The sequence below is a fragment of the Gorilla gorilla genome, chromosome 16, assembly GCF_029281585.2.
Source record: "Gorilla gorilla gorilla isolate KB3781 chromosome 16, NHGRI_mGorGor1-v2.1_pri, whole genome shotgun sequence".
Classification (NCBI taxonomy): Eukaryota; Metazoa; Chordata; class Mammalia; order Primates; family Hominidae; genus Gorilla; species Gorilla gorilla.
Window position 1 is genome coordinate 24,593,625 of NC_073240.2, and position 19,475 is coordinate 24,613,099.

General features: G+C 39.5%; 1 long non-coding RNA gene across 1 annotated transcript in view; it reads left to right on the forward strand.

Annotated features, from left to right (window-relative positions):
• LOC115933516 (uncharacterized) overlaps positions 1 to 19,475 on the forward strand; it is a 74,183-nt gene that overhangs the window by 4,124 nt on the left and 50,584 nt on the right. The window contains exon 3 of the long non-coding RNA XR_008671931.2: positions 13,000 to 13,104. This is a non-coding gene — a long non-coding RNA (uncharacterized lncRNA). The remainder of the gene's footprint in view (positions 1 to 12,999; positions 13,105 to 19,475) is intronic.

The window sequence follows — 19,475 nt, forward strand, 5'->3', positions numbered from 1 at the left end:
TTACAGATAATGATCCCAAGACCCAGCCACATTAACTGACTTGCTCAAGAGCACACAGTTGGTAAAAAGGCAGAGATGGAACACAAACTTGAATTACTAATTCCTTTTTTTTTTTTAGAGACAGTGTCTCACTCTGTCACCCCGACCGAGTGCAGTGACACAGTCATGGCTCACTGCAGCCTCAAATTCTTGAGCTCAAGTGATCTTCCCACCTCAGCCTCCCAAGTGGCTAGACTCCTAGTGCCTGCCGCCATGCCCAGCTATTTATTTTCTTTTATGTTTTTGCAGAGACAGGCTCTCACTGTGTTGCCCAGGCTGGTCTCAAACTCCTGGGCTCAAGCGATCCTCCTGACTGGGCCTCCCAAAGTGCTGGGATTACAGGCCTAAGCCATGGCACCTCACCTCTAATTCCAAGATCGGTGCTTTTCCCATGGCCCCTCCCCATTCAAAGACAGAAAAGGTGGCAGGGTGCGGTGGCTCACGCCTGTAATCCCAGCACTTTGGGAGGCCGAGGCGGGCGGATCACGAGGTCAGGAGATCGAGACCATCCTGGCTGACACAGTGAAACCCCGTCTCTACTAAAAATACAAAAAAAAAAAAATTAGCCGGGCATGGTGGCGGGCGCCTGTAGTCCCAGCTACTCGGGAGGCTGAAGCAGGAAAATGGCATGAACCCGGGAGGCGGAGCTTGCAGTGAGCGGAGATCGCGCCACTGCACTCCAGCCTGGGCAACAGAGCGAGACTCTGTCTCAAAAAAAAAAAAAAAAAAAAGACAGAAGAGATGATGAAGGACTGAGAAAACCAGACTTAGTGGAAGACCTGAAATAAAGACATACCATTACCTCAAAAAAAAGAATACAAACATGACCCCTTCATATACTTACTAAACACCTACCTTATTCCTGGTATTGTGCTAGCTGCTGTAGGAAACTGAAAAAGAAATGACAAATATAAATGAATGCACGGCTTACTCACACTCTGAATTCTAAGTGCAGAGAAGAGAAAAAGTACAAGTGAAGCAAATTGATAGGACAGACCATTGGCTGAAGGTAAGACTTGGGAAGACCGTAAAGGATGAGAAGTCTTTCCGTTTTGGCTCTTGGCTAGCACTTGGATCCTCCTGAGTTATTTGCCACCTACACAGTTTAGAAAGGGAGTGCCAGGCTTCCACCAAGGGAGCAGCATCTCTATGCTTACCTGGTCTTAGTTCTGTAGCCATGTAGCCTGGCTATCACCTCAATAAGTTAAGAGGCCTGAAACCTCCAACTGCTTAAAGGTTTTTCGGGGGTTTTTCTGTTTTGTTTTGTTTTGTTTTGTTTTGTTTTGTTTTGAGAAGCATCTCATTCTGTCGGCCAGGCTGGAGTGCAGTGGCTTGATCATAGCTCACTGCAGCCTTGAACTTCTGAGCTCAAGCAGTCCTCCCGCCTCAGCTTCCCAAGTAGCTGGAAACAGAGATGCATGCTGCCACGCCCAGCTAATTTTTGTTTTGCTTTGTTTTTTATAGAGACAGAGTCTCACTATGTTGTCCAGGCTGGTCTGGAACTCCTGGCCTCAAGCCATCCTCCTGCCTCAACCTCCCTGGTAACTGAGACTACAAGCGTGAGCCACAGTCCCCAACCCTTGCTTCAGTTTATATTAGCAGCAAGACTTCCTCTACGTATAGTCAATAGAGCAGCATTTCCCAATGTGTGGCCCTAGGACATTATTAGGTGTTACATGGAATAAAAATGGGAACACTGAGTTAAACAAGCAAGAACAGGCTTTTTCACTGCAGAGCTTCTCAGCACTTTTAATATGTTTTATGCCATCAGTGGCTTAGCTTCAAGATCAAGATCCTTAAAGTGCCTATACCGCCTTCCATGGACTGGCCCAGGTGAATGGCAGCACCTCAGCTCACACCCTTGTCCCTCTGCCTTCGTGACACACTGGCCCTGCCGTCACTTCCTCTAGATCCGTGTCATCAAGGGCAGCATCCACAGGCCACTTGTGGCTACTGAGCACTTGAGACATGGCTAGTCTACACTGAGATGTGCTGGAAGCAGAAAATACCCACCAGATTTTAAAGACTTAAGACTAAAAAAAGAATGTAAATTCTCACATTAATAATTTTTATGTTGAATGCATATTGAAATAACAATATTTTGGACAGACTGAGTTAGGTAAAATATATTATTAAAATTATTTTCACTGACTTCTTTTTACTTTTTGTAATGCGGTTGCTGGAGAAATTGTAATTACATTATGTGGATCACAGAGTATTTTTATTGGACATCCGTTGGCCTAGTTAATGCTAACTCTGCAAGCTTCAGATATCTGTTTTCATCCTTTCCCCAAAGCCACTTTCCCTGACCCCTTGCCTAGGTTTCCTATAAGCATGTTCCTTTCTTTTGTAGAACTTACCTTGGTTTGTAATTAATCAGTATTTGTTTGGCTATTTGACTAATGTCCATCTCCCCATTAGGGTAAAAGATCCACGAAAGCAGCAGTTGGGTTTGCTGTCCTTATTACCATTCTCCCAGAGCCCAGAATAAAGCCTGGCACACAGAAAGGGCTTATTACATGATTACACAAGTGAAGTGTGTTGTGAATCTCCAAGAAAGGGACAGAGTTTTCAGCTTTTACAAATCAATCTGACCATAGAACCCTCAGCCCACAAAGAGTTTAGTGAGTGTTAAAGCAAACTAAAAGTCACCTGAGAAGGACCCCTACTTCTATATTTGAGTCCTTGTGGACAAACCATAACCTAACGTAACTGGTAGACGAGATTGAAAACCTAATTTAGGAGTATGCGCCTGCAACAATAGCTGAGTCTTGGCCAAACTCAGCAGCCACACTTCAACCACTCATAGACTGCTGAGTGTTCAAACCTTGTTCAAATAAGGCAGATGCCAACCTGTAACTAACCCAGTTGTTTCTGTACCTCACCTCCGATTTCTGTACATCACTTTCCTTTTTTTTGCCTGTAAATTTGTTCTGACCACAAGGCATCCCTAGAGCCTCTCTGAATCTGCTGTGATTCTGAGGGCTGCCCGATTCACGAATCGTGCATTGCTCAATTAAACTCCTTTAAATTTAATTTGGCTGGAGTTTTTCTTTTAACGTGAGGGATCAGGATTCTCCAGGAACACAGTCTGGGAAGCATCGGGTGAGAGACTACAGAAGAAGGTGATTGAGCCTAAATTGAAATTTCCCCTTGCGGTATGACCTCAGCTCTCCTGAATGCTGAAGGTAGCTTCTGATGGGTGTATTTTGGTTTCTTCCTTTTTGTCTGTTTGACAGGGTTTCACTCTGCCACACTTGGCTTTTTTTTTTTTTTTCATTGTAGAGACGTGGTTTCACCAGGTTGCCCAGGCTGGCCTCAAACTCCTGAGCTGAAGGGATTTCCTAACCTTGGCTCCCCAAAGTGCTGGAATTACAGGTGTGAGCCACTATGCCTCGCCTGGTTTCCTTACTTTTTACGTTTCCTCTCCCTTGCAAATCATGAACTCCAATTTCTTTTTTTTTTTTTTTTTTTGAGACGGAGTCTGGCTCTGTCGCCCAGGCTGGAGTGCAGTGGCGCAATCTCAGCTCACTGCAAGCTCCGCCTCCCAGGTTCACGCCATTCTCCTGCCTCAGCCTCCCGAGTAGCTGGGACTACAGGCGCCCGCCACCACGCCCGGCTAATTTTTTTTGTATTTTTAGTAGAGACGGGGTTTCACCATGTTAGCCAGGATGGTCTCGATCTCCTGACCTCATGATCCGCCCGCCTCGGCCTCCCAAAGTGCTGGGATTACAGGCGTGAGCCACCGCGCCCGGCCATGAACTCCAATTTCTTGAAGTCTTCCAAAACATCTAGGGGAAGCTGAATAATTTATTTGCATGCAACTTCACGCATGCTGTTCATACATTGTTTTGTGTGTTTTTCTGCTGCATTTATATAGACAAGGAGCAGGTGAAAAATTAGGTTTAACCAGCATTTTGGGGAGTTCAAAGGGATTTACTTAAGAAACCCACTAGGCCTGGCACATTTCTTTTTGGAGAGGTTGTGCATGGTAATTGGCCAAATTATGAGAGACTCAGGGAATGGTTGTGAAGCTCCACTCACCCCACCCTTCCCACTCCTATAAAAAACAAAAAAATACCAGAGTGGTTCAGCTCAGAGTGTTAATTAATTAATTTAGAGACGGAGTCTCCCTTTGTTGCCTCTGTTGCCCACACGATCTCGGCTCACTGTAACCTCCGCCTCCCAGGTTCAAGCAATTCTCCCACCTCAGGTTCCCAAGTAGCTGGGATTACAGGTGTGTGCCACCACACCTGGCTAATTTTTGTATTTTTAGTAGAGACAGGGTTTCGCCATGTTGACCAGGCTGGTCTTGAACTCCTGACCTGAGGTGAGCCTCCCACCTTGGCCTCCCAAAATGCTGGGATTACAGGCATGAGTCACCGCATCCAGCCGAGAGTGTTATTTAATTTACCAGATTAATAATCTTCTCCTACTTGTCCCGTACACAAAAGCTAAATGACCACTTATGAGATCAGCCAAGAACTTCATGACTCTGAGCAAGCCTAGAGATCAGCAGCTCCTGTTGGTTCTTGTCTTCTTGGCTTAAAATAATTTAAACAGGAAACACACACAGCAAAGGAGGTGTAGCATAGAGTAATTTATTGCAAAAGAAAAATACTATTTTGAAAGTTAGGTGCAGAATAGACAGTTGATATGGTTTGGCTCTGTGTCTCCATCCAAATCTCACCTTGAATTGTAATCCCTATAATCCCCACGTGTCAAGGGCAGGACCAGGTGGAGGCAATTGAATCCTGGGGGTGGTTTCCCCCATGCTGTTCTCATGATAGTGAGTTCTCACGAGATCTGATGGTTTTATGTGTCTGGCATTTCCTCTGCTGGCTCTCACTCTCTCTCCTGCCATCCTGTGAAGAGGTGCCTTCTGCCATGATTGTAAGTTTTCTGAGGCCTCCCTGCCATGCGGAACTGTGAGTCAATTAAATCTCTTTTCTTTATAAATTACCCAGTCTCGGGTATTTCTTCATAGCAGCGTTAGGATGGACTAATAGAACAGTACTCCCTGAGAGAGTTCAGAGCAGGCTGTGTGTAAGGATGAGACAGCAAAACCTGGCACTAGGGGACTCCCTTTCCGGAAGTCTTACCTGATTATTCATAAGAAGGTGGGAAGAGGTGTTGCTAGTAAGCGTGTTCTGGGGGGTCCTCTGGATGCACATATGCAGTAGCCACACGTTTGTTCATACGTCACATGTCTCATGAGCATCTTAAATCTCCAAGGGGTGTGTCTTTTACTATTATAATGAGAAAAGGGTCAGTCTGAGGACAGGTAAAATGAAAATGTACATGCTCTCTAGAGGGGAAAGTCCCTACTGAAGATAGCTTTGCTTGAATGAGCTCAGTTGTAATGCGAATGCTGAGGCTTTTTGTGTTGACTCTACGGTCATTGCAGTTGCTGCCTCCCAAGAACACGGCCGCTTCCTTGACTACCTATCCTGCCTCACTCCCAGGGTCAGAACTGTAGCCAGCACTGATGAAACACAGCTGAGCAAACCATGCAGCCCACCTGCAGGCACGCTTCTCTCTCCCACCACTTCCACAGACTGGAAGAGGGCAGGGCAAATGGCAGACTGGAAGCCTAGATCACCAAGTGAAGTTCAATTTTAAATGCTTTGAGCATCTCCAAAGTTCTGTAGGGGGGAAAAACAAAACAAAACAAAACCTGATCCAAAATGGTCCATTTTCTAGCAAAATATGTGATAAAGAACTGATCCTAGAAGATATAGAATAAATGGACCAATAAACACAAGAAAACAATTAATAAAAATGACTATCCTATCTAACTTCCCACCCCAAAATGTCAAGGGCATGTGGTTCCTCAGATTAGTTTCCTTAAACCACCAAACTCTTGGTTAAATCCAATTTTTCACCTATTCTTGTACCTATACCACCACAGCAGAACAAACTACAAAAAAGCACTGCTAAATTCAATTAATGACCACTAACCTCAACAAGTCCTTTTTTGTTTGTTTTTTGAGATGGAGTCTTGCTCTGTCGCCCAGGCTGGAGTGCAGTGATGTGATCTTGGCTCACTGCAAGCTCCTCCTCCCGGGTTCACGCCATTCTCCTGCCTCAGCCTCCCGAGTAGCTGGGACTACAGATGCCTGCCACCACACCTAATTTTTTAATATTTTTAGTGGAGACGGGTTTTCACCGTGTTAGCCAGGATGGTCTCGATCTCCTGACCTTGTCATCCGCCCACCTCAGCCTCCCAAAATGCTGGGATTACAGGCTTCAGCCACCGCGCCCGGCCCCCCACTTTTTTTTTTTTTTTTTTGAAACAGCATCTTGCTCTGTCGCCCAGCCGCGCCATCTCGGCTCACTGCAAGCTCCGCCTCCCAGGTTCACACCATTCTTCAGTCTCAGCCTCCTGAGTAGCTGGGACTACAGGTGCCCGCCACCATGCCCAGCTAATATTTTTATATTTTTAGTGGAGACGGGGGTTAGCCAGGATGGTCTCGATCTCCTGTCCTCGTGATCTGCCCGCCTCGGCCTCTCAAAGTTCTGGGATTACAGGCGTGAGCCACCACGCCCGGCCCTCAACAGGTCTTTTAATTCTGCCCAGCAATAAAATTCTATTTCCCTGGACCATGTACTCCATTTACCCCTCCTTCTAGACAACCCTCTCACATCTTTCTCCTCAAACGTCCATCATCTCTCCCATCCTCACCCTCAGCTGATGACCTGACTTCATATTGCATTAGAAAAATAAAAGCAACCAGAAGACAACATCCATGAGCCCCTCCTCTATCACACCCATCCACCTATTTGTACCTGTACCATGTCCTCAGCCTCCCTTCCTGTTCAGACTGTCTGTGCTTCTATCTAAACTCACACCCCCTCCATTTACACACCAGATTCCATCCCCTCTTACTTACGCAAGGACAGCACTCCAACCATCTTTTGCTCTCTGCTGGATCATTCCCATCAGCATACAAGTCAGTTATAATTTCTCTGTCTTTAAAAAACGCAGTTAACTCCACTTCCCTCTCTAGACTCACCCTATTCCCTGCTCCCCTTTCTAGTAAAATTCCTTTAAAGAGTCCTCTGTGCTCCCTCGTTCCAATTCTTACCTATTACTTCCTATTAGGCTCCAGCCAGCTTTGCCCCCCACCCCAACCGCTCTCATCAAGGTCACCCTTGGCCTCCACCAAGCCACAATCCACCGCTCTCACCCCCTGCTCCTGGACCACTCCCTCCTCCATGAAGCCCCTTCTGGTTTCCCTCCTCTCTCCCTGGTCCCTCATCTCAGTCTCCTCTGTTCACCGATTCCTTGTTGCTGGAGAGCCTGGGGTTCAGTCCATAGACCTCTTCGTTTTTGTTTACCTAAAGCCACTCATTTGATAATCTCATCTACTCATGTTTTCAAAGCCATCTGTATGTTGTTCTCAGACCTTTTTTTTTTTTTTTTTTTTTTTTTTTTGAGACAGAGTCTCGCTCTGTCTCCCAGGCTGGAGTGCAGTGGCGCGATCTCGGCTCACTGCAAGCTCTGCCTCCCGTATTCGCCATTCTCCTGCCTCAGCCTCCTGAGTAGCTGGGACCACAGGCGCCCACCACCATACCCGGCCATTCTTTGTATTTTTAGTAGAGACGGGGTTTCACCCTGCTAGCCAGGATGGTCTCGATATCCTGACCTCGTGATCCACCCGCCTCCGCCTCCCAAAGTGCTGGGATTACAGACGTGAGCCACCGCACCCTGCCCGTTCTCAGGTCTTATCTCCAGGCTGAACCTCCTCCCTGAACCCCACACTTGCGTATCCCCTTAGGTACATGAAAAACATCTCAAATGCATCATATCCAAAACTGAATCACTGATCATCCCTGGAAATCTACTCCCACCTCCATCTTCCCAATCTCAATAAATGGCATACAAATCCTTCCAGTCACTCCAGCCAAACATTGCAGTCAGATTTGACTTCTCCCATTTTTCTTTCTCCCTTCCTTCCTTCCTTCCTTCCTTCCTTCCTTCCTTCCTTCCTTCCTTCCTTCCTTCCTTCCTTCTTTCCTTCCTTCCTTCCTTCTTTCTTTCTTTCTTTCTTTCTTTCTTTCTTTCTTTCTTTCTTTCTTTCTTTCTTTCTTTCTTTCTTTCTTTCTTTCTTTCTTTCTTTCTTTCTTTCTCTTGAGACAGCGTCTCGCTCTGTCGCCCAGGCTGGAGTGCAGTGGTGCGATCTCGGCTCACTGCAAGCTCCGCCTCCCGGGTTCACGGCATTCTCCTGCCTCAGCCTCCTGAGTAGCTGGGACTCCAGGTGCCCGCCACCACGCCTGCTAAGCTTTTGTATTTTTAGTAGAGACGGGGTTTCACCGTGTTAGCCAGGATGGTCTTGATCTCCGGGCCTCATGATCCGCCCGCCTTAGCCTCCCAAAGTGCTGGGATTACAGGCGTGAGCCACCGTGCCCAGCCAACTCATTTCCTCTTTTACTATTTATCATCTCTCCATCTTCATGAGTGCCTGAGCATAGGGCATTCCTAATAGCAGAGTGATTCAATGTCAATGGAAGATGGGGAGAGGGATTATCGGATAGGCAACTGATAATCCTTATGACAGTGTCCTGCTGTTCAAAATATTGACTTGGAATCTGAGGTCTCTGGATCATGTGTATTCCTACCTCATCCGGATATTGTTTTTCTGAAGAGAAGGAACATAGAAACTGCAAAGCAGCCCACATAGCTTTATCTGAGTTCATCTTCTTGCAGGACTTTGCTAAAAGTAGCAGGAAGAGCCACTTATTACTGCATGTGATGTTTTCAACATTTTCAGCCATTTTCTTTAGTTTTACAGTCTCATTAGGCATATAGTTCATTTTTAACTATGCATCAAATGATGGTTTAACCAAATGGTTATTATTATTTCTTAATGCCAGCTCTGTCTTGTACCATATGGAACTTATCCAACTACTTTCTGACTACCTTGGTCAGCTACATTTTAGTTTGCATTACTATCAACACCTCACTTCTAAATTATGCCTCTTTCAAGAATTGTGTTTAGTAAACACATAAAAAAGTATAACCTTAAAACATATCTGGAGGAAGACAGTTCATGGCTGCTTCTGGTGGCTTCATACTCATTAAACAAATGATGATTGTCTCCCATTCTCAGGATATCAGAAATAGAAGATTGCTGGTTGGACTTCAGCCTACTCTTCCTCATTCTAAAGAAGTCAACAGAAGAATGGTTGACTTTTATCTCTTGATTTACTGCTTACAGACAATGAATCATGCCTATTCTCACTGGCCAAAGCTATTGCAAGAGTGGCTATGACAATTAATTTTTTTTAGCTGGAAATATTGGCACACTTCAGTAATACAAGGATCATTCAATAATTAGGAAGGGGAAACAACATACTGAAAATACAACATGTTCCCATCACATACCCATGTGTACTCACACACTGTGCTTCATCTTCTGCTATTATGAATGAATGTTTAGGCTTCTATATTATGCTAAGACTTCCCCTTTTATACTATATCCCATACCCACATTCACATTTGGTCTACATGGATATAGCTCCTGTGATTCTGTCCTCTTTTAGATGATTTAGATCTGCTTCTCTGCTAGGTTATATAAATCAGCTTAAAAATATACAGCCATTATGGTACAAATCCTGCATCAAAACATGTTTATTATATAAATGTCCTCTATCAGCTCATGTTTCATTTCTTTTTTATTTTGAGATGTCTAATGAGGTGGGCATTAGTCATATGGCTATTTATATTTAAATTAAAGTAAATATAATTAAATATTCATTTTCTCAGTTGCACATTTTAAGTACTCAGTAGCCACTAGTCACTATCTTACTGGATAGTGCAGATTATATAATATTTTCATTTTGTAGAAAAATCAATTGTATGACCATATGTAATGAAAATATGCAAGTTTCTTAACACCTGAAGATAATTAAATAGTACATATCAAGATGTGGGAGACACAACACATATTCCATGCAAAGGAATAATTATAGCCTTAAATGCATAAATTAGAAAAGAAGAAAGTTGAACTCTAATTAATTTAGAAAATCAGCAAAAGAATAAACCCAGTGATTGTAGGTAAATAATAAGAAAATACATTCATAAAATGAAAACTAGGCCAACAAAGAGGATCACCAAAGCCAAAAATTGGTTTTCTAAAATTAGTGATAACATTTATCAAGCTCTTCAGGCTTGTCAAGGAACAACAAATGTTACATGGAAAATAAATATTCAGAATAAAAATGTGTTTAGTGGCATACTTAGTGATTAGAAAGAAAATGAGGGCACACTATTAATTACTTTGAGTAAATTTAAAGCATAAGCAGAAATACACAACTATCTAGAAAAATATTACTTACCAGCATTTAATCAAGAATAAATAAAAATCCTGAATAATCATTTAAGTATTAAGTAATTGGTGTAGTAGCAAATAAAAAAACAAGTAGCACTAGCCGGTTTTATAGATTAACTCTATAAAATTCTCAGTAAGACCATTCCAAAACTATAGAAAAGTAGACGACAGAGATGAAGAGTATTCTGCAAGTCATTCTGTTAATTCTTTAAACTTAATGCTATACCTGACAAGAGTACAAGAATATACAGATCAATAAACAAAGATGAAAAAACTTTTAAAATATATTACAATTAGTATTAAATTATGTAGCACATAAAAGTGTATAATACGAACAAATCTAATTTGCCTTAAAAATACCAGGTTGATTAAACAACAGAAATATAATTTACCACAATAACAGATTAAAGGGAAAATTATATAAACATTTCTATTGATGCATCATATAAGCTTTTAAACATAAACTTAAAACACAACACTTTTAAAACATAAACATTCAGTAACTGTCAAAACTATTCTTAGCATACTAAAAATGGAAGGTAACTCGTTTAAATTAACATAGGGTATCTACAAAAATAACCCTACTTTAATATTAAAGGAGAAATATTTGAATCATTCTCTTTGAAGTCAGAAGTAAAATATGAGTATCTATTATTGCCATTTCTGTTCAATATTGAAATGGTAGTATGAACCAATGCATTAAGACTAAATAAATACAAAAACTAAATAAATAACAAAAGATTCTGTAAAAAGAATGCAGAAAAAACATTCATTATCAGCCAGGCGTGGTGGCTCACGCCTGTAATCCCAGCACTTTGGGAGGCCGAGGCGGGCGGATCACAACGTCAGGAGATGGAGACCATCCTGGCTAACACGGTGAAACCCAGTCTCTACTAAAAATAAAAAATAAAAACAAAACAAAACAAAACAAAACAAAACAAAACAAAACCTTAGCCGGACGTGGCGGGTGCCTGTAGTCTCAGCTACTCGGGAGGCTGAGGCGGGAGAATGGCGTGAACCCAGGAGGCGGAGGTTGCAGTAAGCCGAGATCGCGCCACTGCACCCCAGCCTGGACAAGAGAGCGAGACTCTGCCTCAAAAAAAAAATCATTATGTAGCAAGCCTATTTTACTGTTCATTTATGTCTTTGCGCTCACGTGTCTTTCTTGTCAATTTTCTGATTGGTTCTATATAGCAGGATCTACAATTTTCAGGTTTCCATGAAAACTCCTTCCTTGTCGGTGCAGGCAGAGGTCGTGCCTTGCAGAAATTCGGAGTCCAGGAAGACCAAGAAGCCTGAACATTTCTGTCTCTTGTTCTCTCTGTGGTGATATGTCCAGCAGAGACTCTGTTTCTTTGTGATGCTAAATTCGAAAAGATAGTTTCTTTCTCTGTGATCATAATTTCTATAGGAAGGCTCTTTATATCCCACTTTCACAAGGCTCTAGCCACTCTTGGGATGCCTTGGTTTCCAAGCACAAATAAAACTATCTTCTTTCATGATCTTATCAGCAAAATAAAGTGGCAGAGGATTTTGAAAGTGGCAGAGGTTTTTGGATGTTGCTAAAGCCTGGTTGCTTCACCTTTCCCTGGTTGTTCTTCAGCTTTTCCATCACTTTTGAATCCAATCCCTGGTATTAATGTCACTCTCAGTGAAATAATTACAGTGATTTCTCTTTTCCTGACCTGACCCTAGTGATACAGATATGATCCAATAAGGAGAAAAGGGAGTTCCTGGGACAATGATGAACAACTATGCAACGGGCTGAAGGGGAATTAAGGAAAGACAATCAATTGATAAAATCCTAAAACTGAAGAATCAATAATGTGAGAAAGGATGGTTTTGAAGTATTTCTTGTGCTCCTAACTCAATCTACAGTAACTAAAATATGAAATCACTCCTCAGTGATATTAATTTCAGAGAATCTCACAGCAGCCAACTCTTACTTTCATGACATGACCTAGTGCAAATTTTTCTAAAATTGATGATTGTTCTACACAAAGGGTCCAAAGGTTGCCACGTCCTTGGAAGGCAAACTGGTAAACGAGATAGGCTTCCAGAAGAGATTCAGAGTCTTTCCTTTAAAATGGAAAATATGATTTCAGAAGATGGAGCAGAGAGATTTCAAGAGGAAAGTTGCCAGTGGAAAAAAAAATGTGGAATTGAGGACATACCAAATAACATGAAAACAGTGTCTGTGGGAGGAAATAGGAGACTAGGAACTTCCTGTGTGGCACAGGTGTACTGGAAAGTGGAGTGGGCTTTCTATGGTCTTCAAGTTTCTAGTAAAAACAGACTGGGTCCTGGTGGATACCAGAACTGTAATTGAGTATGGTCTGTGTCCTGAATAGGTGTGGTTTCATGTTTGTTTTCAACTGAAAATTGGTAACTCTTCACTGAACCGAATACTGGAGTCTCCATGTGAATGCATCTTTATGAATTTTAAGATTTTAGAACTTTAGGGAAATAATCAGGTGGTATGCTTGTTATGGAAACACACAATTTTGAAAATTGAATTGTATGTGTATATTAATTTCCTTGGAAACCAATATCTACTCATTCATTAACTCGTATTCATTCTACAAATACATATTGACCCCCTGTTGTGCACTTGACACTTTTCTAGGTGCTGGTGATATGGTAGTGAAACAACACATCAGAAACCCCTGGCTTGATAGAGCTGATTCCTGAGTTTGTAGAATAAGATGAAAGATTGAACATCAAATAAAAGGTCAGTATTTTTTTTAAATGTCTCAATAATATAGAGGTGAAGGTGCCTACATTTATAAGTCCAATACAAAAAGAAGAAATGTCTTAGCAATGATGCATGGATATGTTAATTTTTATTATATTATCTTATTTAAATATAGTAGATAATGCATGTCATTTATAACATATTTATTGTATTCAAATTTTGAAAAAAATGTGTTTACAACCTTACCATCAATTTCTCCATCACTCCTACTAAAAGTCATAAACGCCTCTTTCCAAAAAGACCAAATTTCTCATGATAGCCTTGGTAAATTTCTCATTTATAAAATTTTTTAAATTAATTTCAATGCAGAAAAATAAGTATAAAAATTGAGGAAATGTATAATCATATAACTAGTACTGAATAGAGTCACTTTTATATCTACGTGGGAAAAAATATTTTATTTTTTAGTGTTGCATATTTCTTTAAAAAGTCAAATGGAAACTTTTTATTTTTATTTATCCTGCAAAGTTAACTTAAACATTTGAAGGTTCATGAATTTTTACATCTGACATCTGCTCAATCCCAGAACCTGGCTTCAAAATGAGGTAGATCTTGCTAAGGGGAATTTTTAATATTAAAGCACACTTCGGTCTTTCTAGATTGTATTAATTAAATTTAGGAAATTTATTATGAGGTACATTATATTAACTCTAATATTTTAAAAATCTAGTTTTAATGTCATTTTCCAACATACTAAAGAAAGGGAAGTTATTCAGATTAATAAGATTTTTTATATTACTTCATAGTAGAGTATAGTGAGTAAAACATCCTCCTATTAGGAGGACTTGCTTGACATTAGGGATATTATTAAACATAATTGGAAGGGAGCAAAGAAGATTTAGCAGCCTTTGTAACAAACCAGCAGTCACAGAAATCATGGGAAGAGAATTGCTAATTTAAGGCATCTGGTGTGAGTGCTTCAAAGATGGGGAAAACTATGTAATGGAAGAGAGAAAGCGATTTTAAACTTACCGATTATTTTGCAAGATGAATGGACAGGAGAGCCATTAGAGCCATATCCTAAATGGGACACAATATAGAATAATATTATTTAATAGGCCATTTTTATGATAGAATTAATTCACAAAAACAGCATAATTACAAGTGGAGAAAAAAGCCCTCAAATATATAGATATGAATAGCTAGTTAGAAAAGAAAGGAAGTAACATTGAAGGACGTTCTCCGATAATGCTTTTTTCTTATATTACATATATCCAATAATCTATAACATCATGTGAATATGTTCATAAGTTTGAAACATCGCTTTAATTATATTTATTATATTATATATTATATTATTATTATGTCAACTTATTTCCTTTACCCATGTCTACTTAGTAAAGAATTACGTGTGAGAGGTCTCGCAGTTTTGCCCACATCCTGCAACCATGTTTGCATCTCTGCATTTCAGGCATATGAGTGTTAATCTAAAATTTACTAAAATCCTTCAGGGATTCTGCAACCACTTTTTATACACAGTGTAAACATTTAACATTATTTGATATTTTAGAAACTACCAAGCCCTGACACTCACCATATCATTGAACTAGTATTTTCAAAAAAATACCTTCAGGCCGGGCGCAGTGGCTCACGCCTGTAATCCCAGCACTTTGGGAGGCCGAGGCGGGTAGGTCACGAGGTCAGGAGATGGAGACCATCCTGGCTAACACGGTGAAATCCCGTCTCTACTAAGTACACAAAAAATTAGCCAGGCGTAGTGGCGGGCGCCTGTAGTCCCAGCTACTCGGGAGGCTGAGGCAGGAGAATGGCGTGAACCGAGCGAGCGGAGCTTGCAGTGAGCTGAGATCGCACCACTGCACTCCAGCCTGGGCAACAGAGCGAGACTCCATCTCAAAAAAAAAAAAAAGTTCCTTCAGAGATAAAAATAATTTCTTATGTTTTTACCAGATTGTTGCAGCCTAGTCAAGCTGCTGTAACAAAATACATCAGCTGGGTGACTGGGTTGCTTATAAATGGCAGGAATGTATTTCTCACAGTCCTGGGAGCTGGGAAATCCAAAATCAAGGCGCAGGCACGTGCAGCGTCTGGTGAGGGCCCATTTTCTCACAGATAATGCCTTCTCCCTGTGTCCTCATGGGGTAGAAGGAACAAAGGATCTTTCCTGGGCCTGTTTTATAAGTGCACTAATTACATAAAAGGTTCTTTCACCTCCCAAAGACCTCACCTCCTAATACCATACCTATATGAGTTTTAGTACCTAATTTACACTTAATATGAAACTTGAGGGAGCACAAACATTCAGGCCATAGTATATATGTCAATATCATTTTTTGTATCTTTTCTACTTAATATTTATAAGTAGTATTGAACATCATAATGCCTCTAACTCATTTCTATTTTCTTCTGTCTCAAATCTTCTTTACTGTGACATTTTTGATCATTTGTATTTGATTTTTCACTTCTCTTCAAATAATCCTATTTTCTTATATAAAAAGTTGGTTGCTCCATTCTCCCCTCATTAATTTTGTTTGTAACATACTAACCTTACTCAGTGCTGTAAGATAAACGCAACTTTCTTAACTGGACCATCAAATAGACTACCTCTTGTAAAGAAATATAAAGCTGCTCATATAAGGTCTAAAACATAATTCAATTTGAAAAAAATTAAAAATAGGTATTAAATATATATCCAGAAAAGAAAAGTATAACCTAATATTTTTGTGAATTTTGAGTCTAAAATTAAATGCTGGTCAATAATGAATTTTTTATTGTGAAACGAAATATTTAATGAAGGTGTTTTACTGTGATATATATTATTTATAATTTGGTGGCCCTTACTCTAGTAAAAAGCACAGTGGATTAATAGTTCAGAAACCGAGGCATGTTTTCAGTTTCTGCTACTATTCAGCTATTTCACTTTGGAAGTCACCTACATCTCCAGGTCTAGTGCTTTTCCAGTGGCTTGAGTAGGAAGACAGCCTGGATTATATCTTGGCACCCTCAAAAGCAATGAGACAATGAAGACTGTCAATGCAAATATAATATTTATCTGCTTATGGAATCCCTTTGTTATTTGCTTTTATATTTGGATATCTCACTTATACTAGAAATCAATAAAATAATGAACTGACACTCTGAAGATTCAGAAATCAATCTTCTTTCTGACAAGTATAAAACTACTCCATGTAATCCATTTCATGCTTCATTTTCTTTGTTTGCTTTTCAAATAGTTACAAAGCTTTCTACTAAGAAATGTTCTCTTTCACATCCGCGTGAAGCAGAGATGCTGAGTAAGTCTTTGAGATACCCAGGGCTCTAATGGAATGGCAGCTGTTTGATATATGGTAGGGTTGGTTGAGTAATTAAATAAAACATCATTTTTTCTTTACATTTTATTTTACCTAGTACTGTTGCAGAAGTAGGGGGTGGTTATACAAAGAGACTTATGAGCTGGCCTCCTGCCTTTTAATCACTCACATTCTAATGGAAAGAACCCACAGACATTTAAGCAAGCTTGAAAAATCATGGAAGACTGTGTAGAAGGCAATGTGTGAGTTATCAAAAAGCCAATTAGCATATAATCCATTTAAGACAGAATGACCATTTCAGGAAGAGATATAACATAAGCATTGCACAAATGGCTCAGGTGAGAATAACACCAGAAGACATATAAATAGTTTTGCATGTCAGGGGCATGGGGATAAGTAGGAGATATGATGAGAGGAGATGGAGGGAACAAATCATTAATGACATTTTATATCTTGCTAAAGTTATGGAATTTTATCCTGGGGATTTTAGGTGGAGAAGTGACCCTACCAGGAGTATGTCTGAAAGAGATTCTTGTATCAGCAGCAGTGAAAGATAGATCTGACAGGGATCTGAAGCAGGATGAACATTTAATAGATGAGAGAGATGCATAGAGCAGCAAAGACAGTGCACATTAGTGAGCCTTCAGAAATGTTTACTGAGTTGAAATGAATGGAAGATGTTTGTTGAAACTTTCCTTTCTCACATCTTATTTTTAGAAAATGTCAATAGTAGCTATTCATTGGGTTGCTTCAAGGTTACTCAGCTGAACCCCAGTGAGGGTGTGAGATAGTTGAAGTCTGGGTGAATGACCCATGTCATCACAGGTGCTTCAAAAATGTCATCAAACACTCATCTACAGATGGTCCCATTGTTCCACGTGGTCTTTATGGGTCCTGAGTCTTATGCTGCAGTCTGATGCACAAAATAGTATTCTGCTTTTTGCAATGAAATCAATACGCACCTTAATTATTCCCTTCACGCTTGGACAAAGGGCCTGTCAGGGAGTGCACTGACTTTGGTTGTCATGCACACTCCTTGGTTACTAACTCTGTTTAAAGATTTTGTTTATTTGTGTGTGTGTGTGTGTCATTTTCAGAAAGTTTTGCCAATAAAATAAATCATTTAGAAGTTTCCTCAATAATTGTCAAAGGTAGGATATACCAAAGAAGAAGCTGCTTTCTGATAATTAAAAGCTGACTACAACATTTTAATTTTTAAAACATTTTCACATTTTTATAAATGTGTCATCATAACACTGTCATATCAATGAAAAGAAATATAATTTTTCCCATGTTGGAAATGAATGGTTTAAAGATTGACTTTGGAGAAGTGGGTAAAAGTGCTTGGTTCAAAAGGAAAAACAAATCTTACCACTAAATATCACTATTTCAATGTCCATAGTACATCTGTTGGTGGTAATATTTTGTTAGTTTGGCTTTGGCAATAAAAAATATTATTATACACATAAAATATTTTATCTTTTATATTCATATATGTTTCCAAGCCTCAGATTCTAAAAAGCCTAAAAACGATGACAAGCCCAGTAATACTGACGACGTTGGCAAGCAGACTATAGCCTCTTATGTAGCATTTTACATTCAAACAAATCAGGGGACCCAAATAAATGATTAAATCTGGATACGGTGCAAAAAAATGTACAGAATTGGTCTGAAGCAACTTATTATCCTAAAAATGTAAGGAAGATTTCAACAACTACATATCAAAAATTCTCATGGTACAATTGGAAGAGGATTCTATTGTTAAGATGAGGCAATTTTAGTAGCAAAATAAGTGGAAGTTACTGAAAAATTGATTGACATTAATTAGTGATAAAAAATGAAAATTTTTTTACTTAATAAAAATTCCTTAATCACATTTGGTGAATACTAGGTAACCAATGCATTCTGTAAACTGAGAAGAAAGGGAAGAACTCCAGCATTCATCCTAATATTCTTATACAACTGCAACTAAATAATTGATGAAATATTTTTTAAATTAAGAATTCCAGCTGATAAAGAAAAAAAGATTAATAGAATTGTAGTATCAACATATTGCAACCACGAATGAAATTGTAGACACAAAAAATTATTATCAATGGCTGCCCAAAATTACGAGAAATGCTGCAGAAGATTAGGCTAACACTTGAACCCACTGTCAATATTAGCATTTTTTAAAAAAGGAAAGGAAAGTGTACACAGTATTTACATTATAGGAAATACAAATATTTCACTATAAATCCTATAAAATAATTCAATATATTTCTTTAATAATAAGAGGAGCAAGGAGTAGCAAGAGGGAGTTTGCTACCTGGGAAGGGAAGGTGTTAAATGACATGGGAAGTGAGGTGTGGTATGTCAACCAGCTGACAAAGTTCAAGACTCAAATATGTCAGAAGGCTCTAGGTAGCAACAATGGCTCGGAGGCTGTTCCATGACTAGGACATAGACTGAGACTAAGCATACATTTTGTGTGTGTATGTGTGCTCTGGGTTGTGATGGAGAAGTCTGGAAGTTCAAGATTTCGGCAGCATAGTTACTGAGGGAATAGATGAGCTATGGAGGCTGCCTACCTGAGATGTGTTAGGCCACATACATCCAAAAGCATAGAGATCTCAATCAAAATTAATGTAATTTGTCTAAACTGGGGAGAAAAATAAGATTCGGTAATTGCCTCATAACTGTATATTTCAAGAGCAAAGTTTTGGAATCAGTTATATATATATATTTATATATATATTTGTATATTTATATATATATTTATATATATTTATATATATTTATATATTTATATATATACACATACACACACACACACATATACATATAGTGGAGATATGTGTCTATAGATGTATCTATCTACCTATATTCAAGTTTAGAGATCTGTATATCCAAGTTCTAACATTATATAGCAGTATGTTCTTGGATTATTTACTTCATTTCACTGAGGATATTTATCAACTGTTTAATGAGAACAAACTGTATATATCACAGTAGAGTTGTGATGGTTAAATAAGATATGATATAAAAATGAATATTAAAATATATTTCACATTTTAAGTATTCAATAGTTTCAATAGA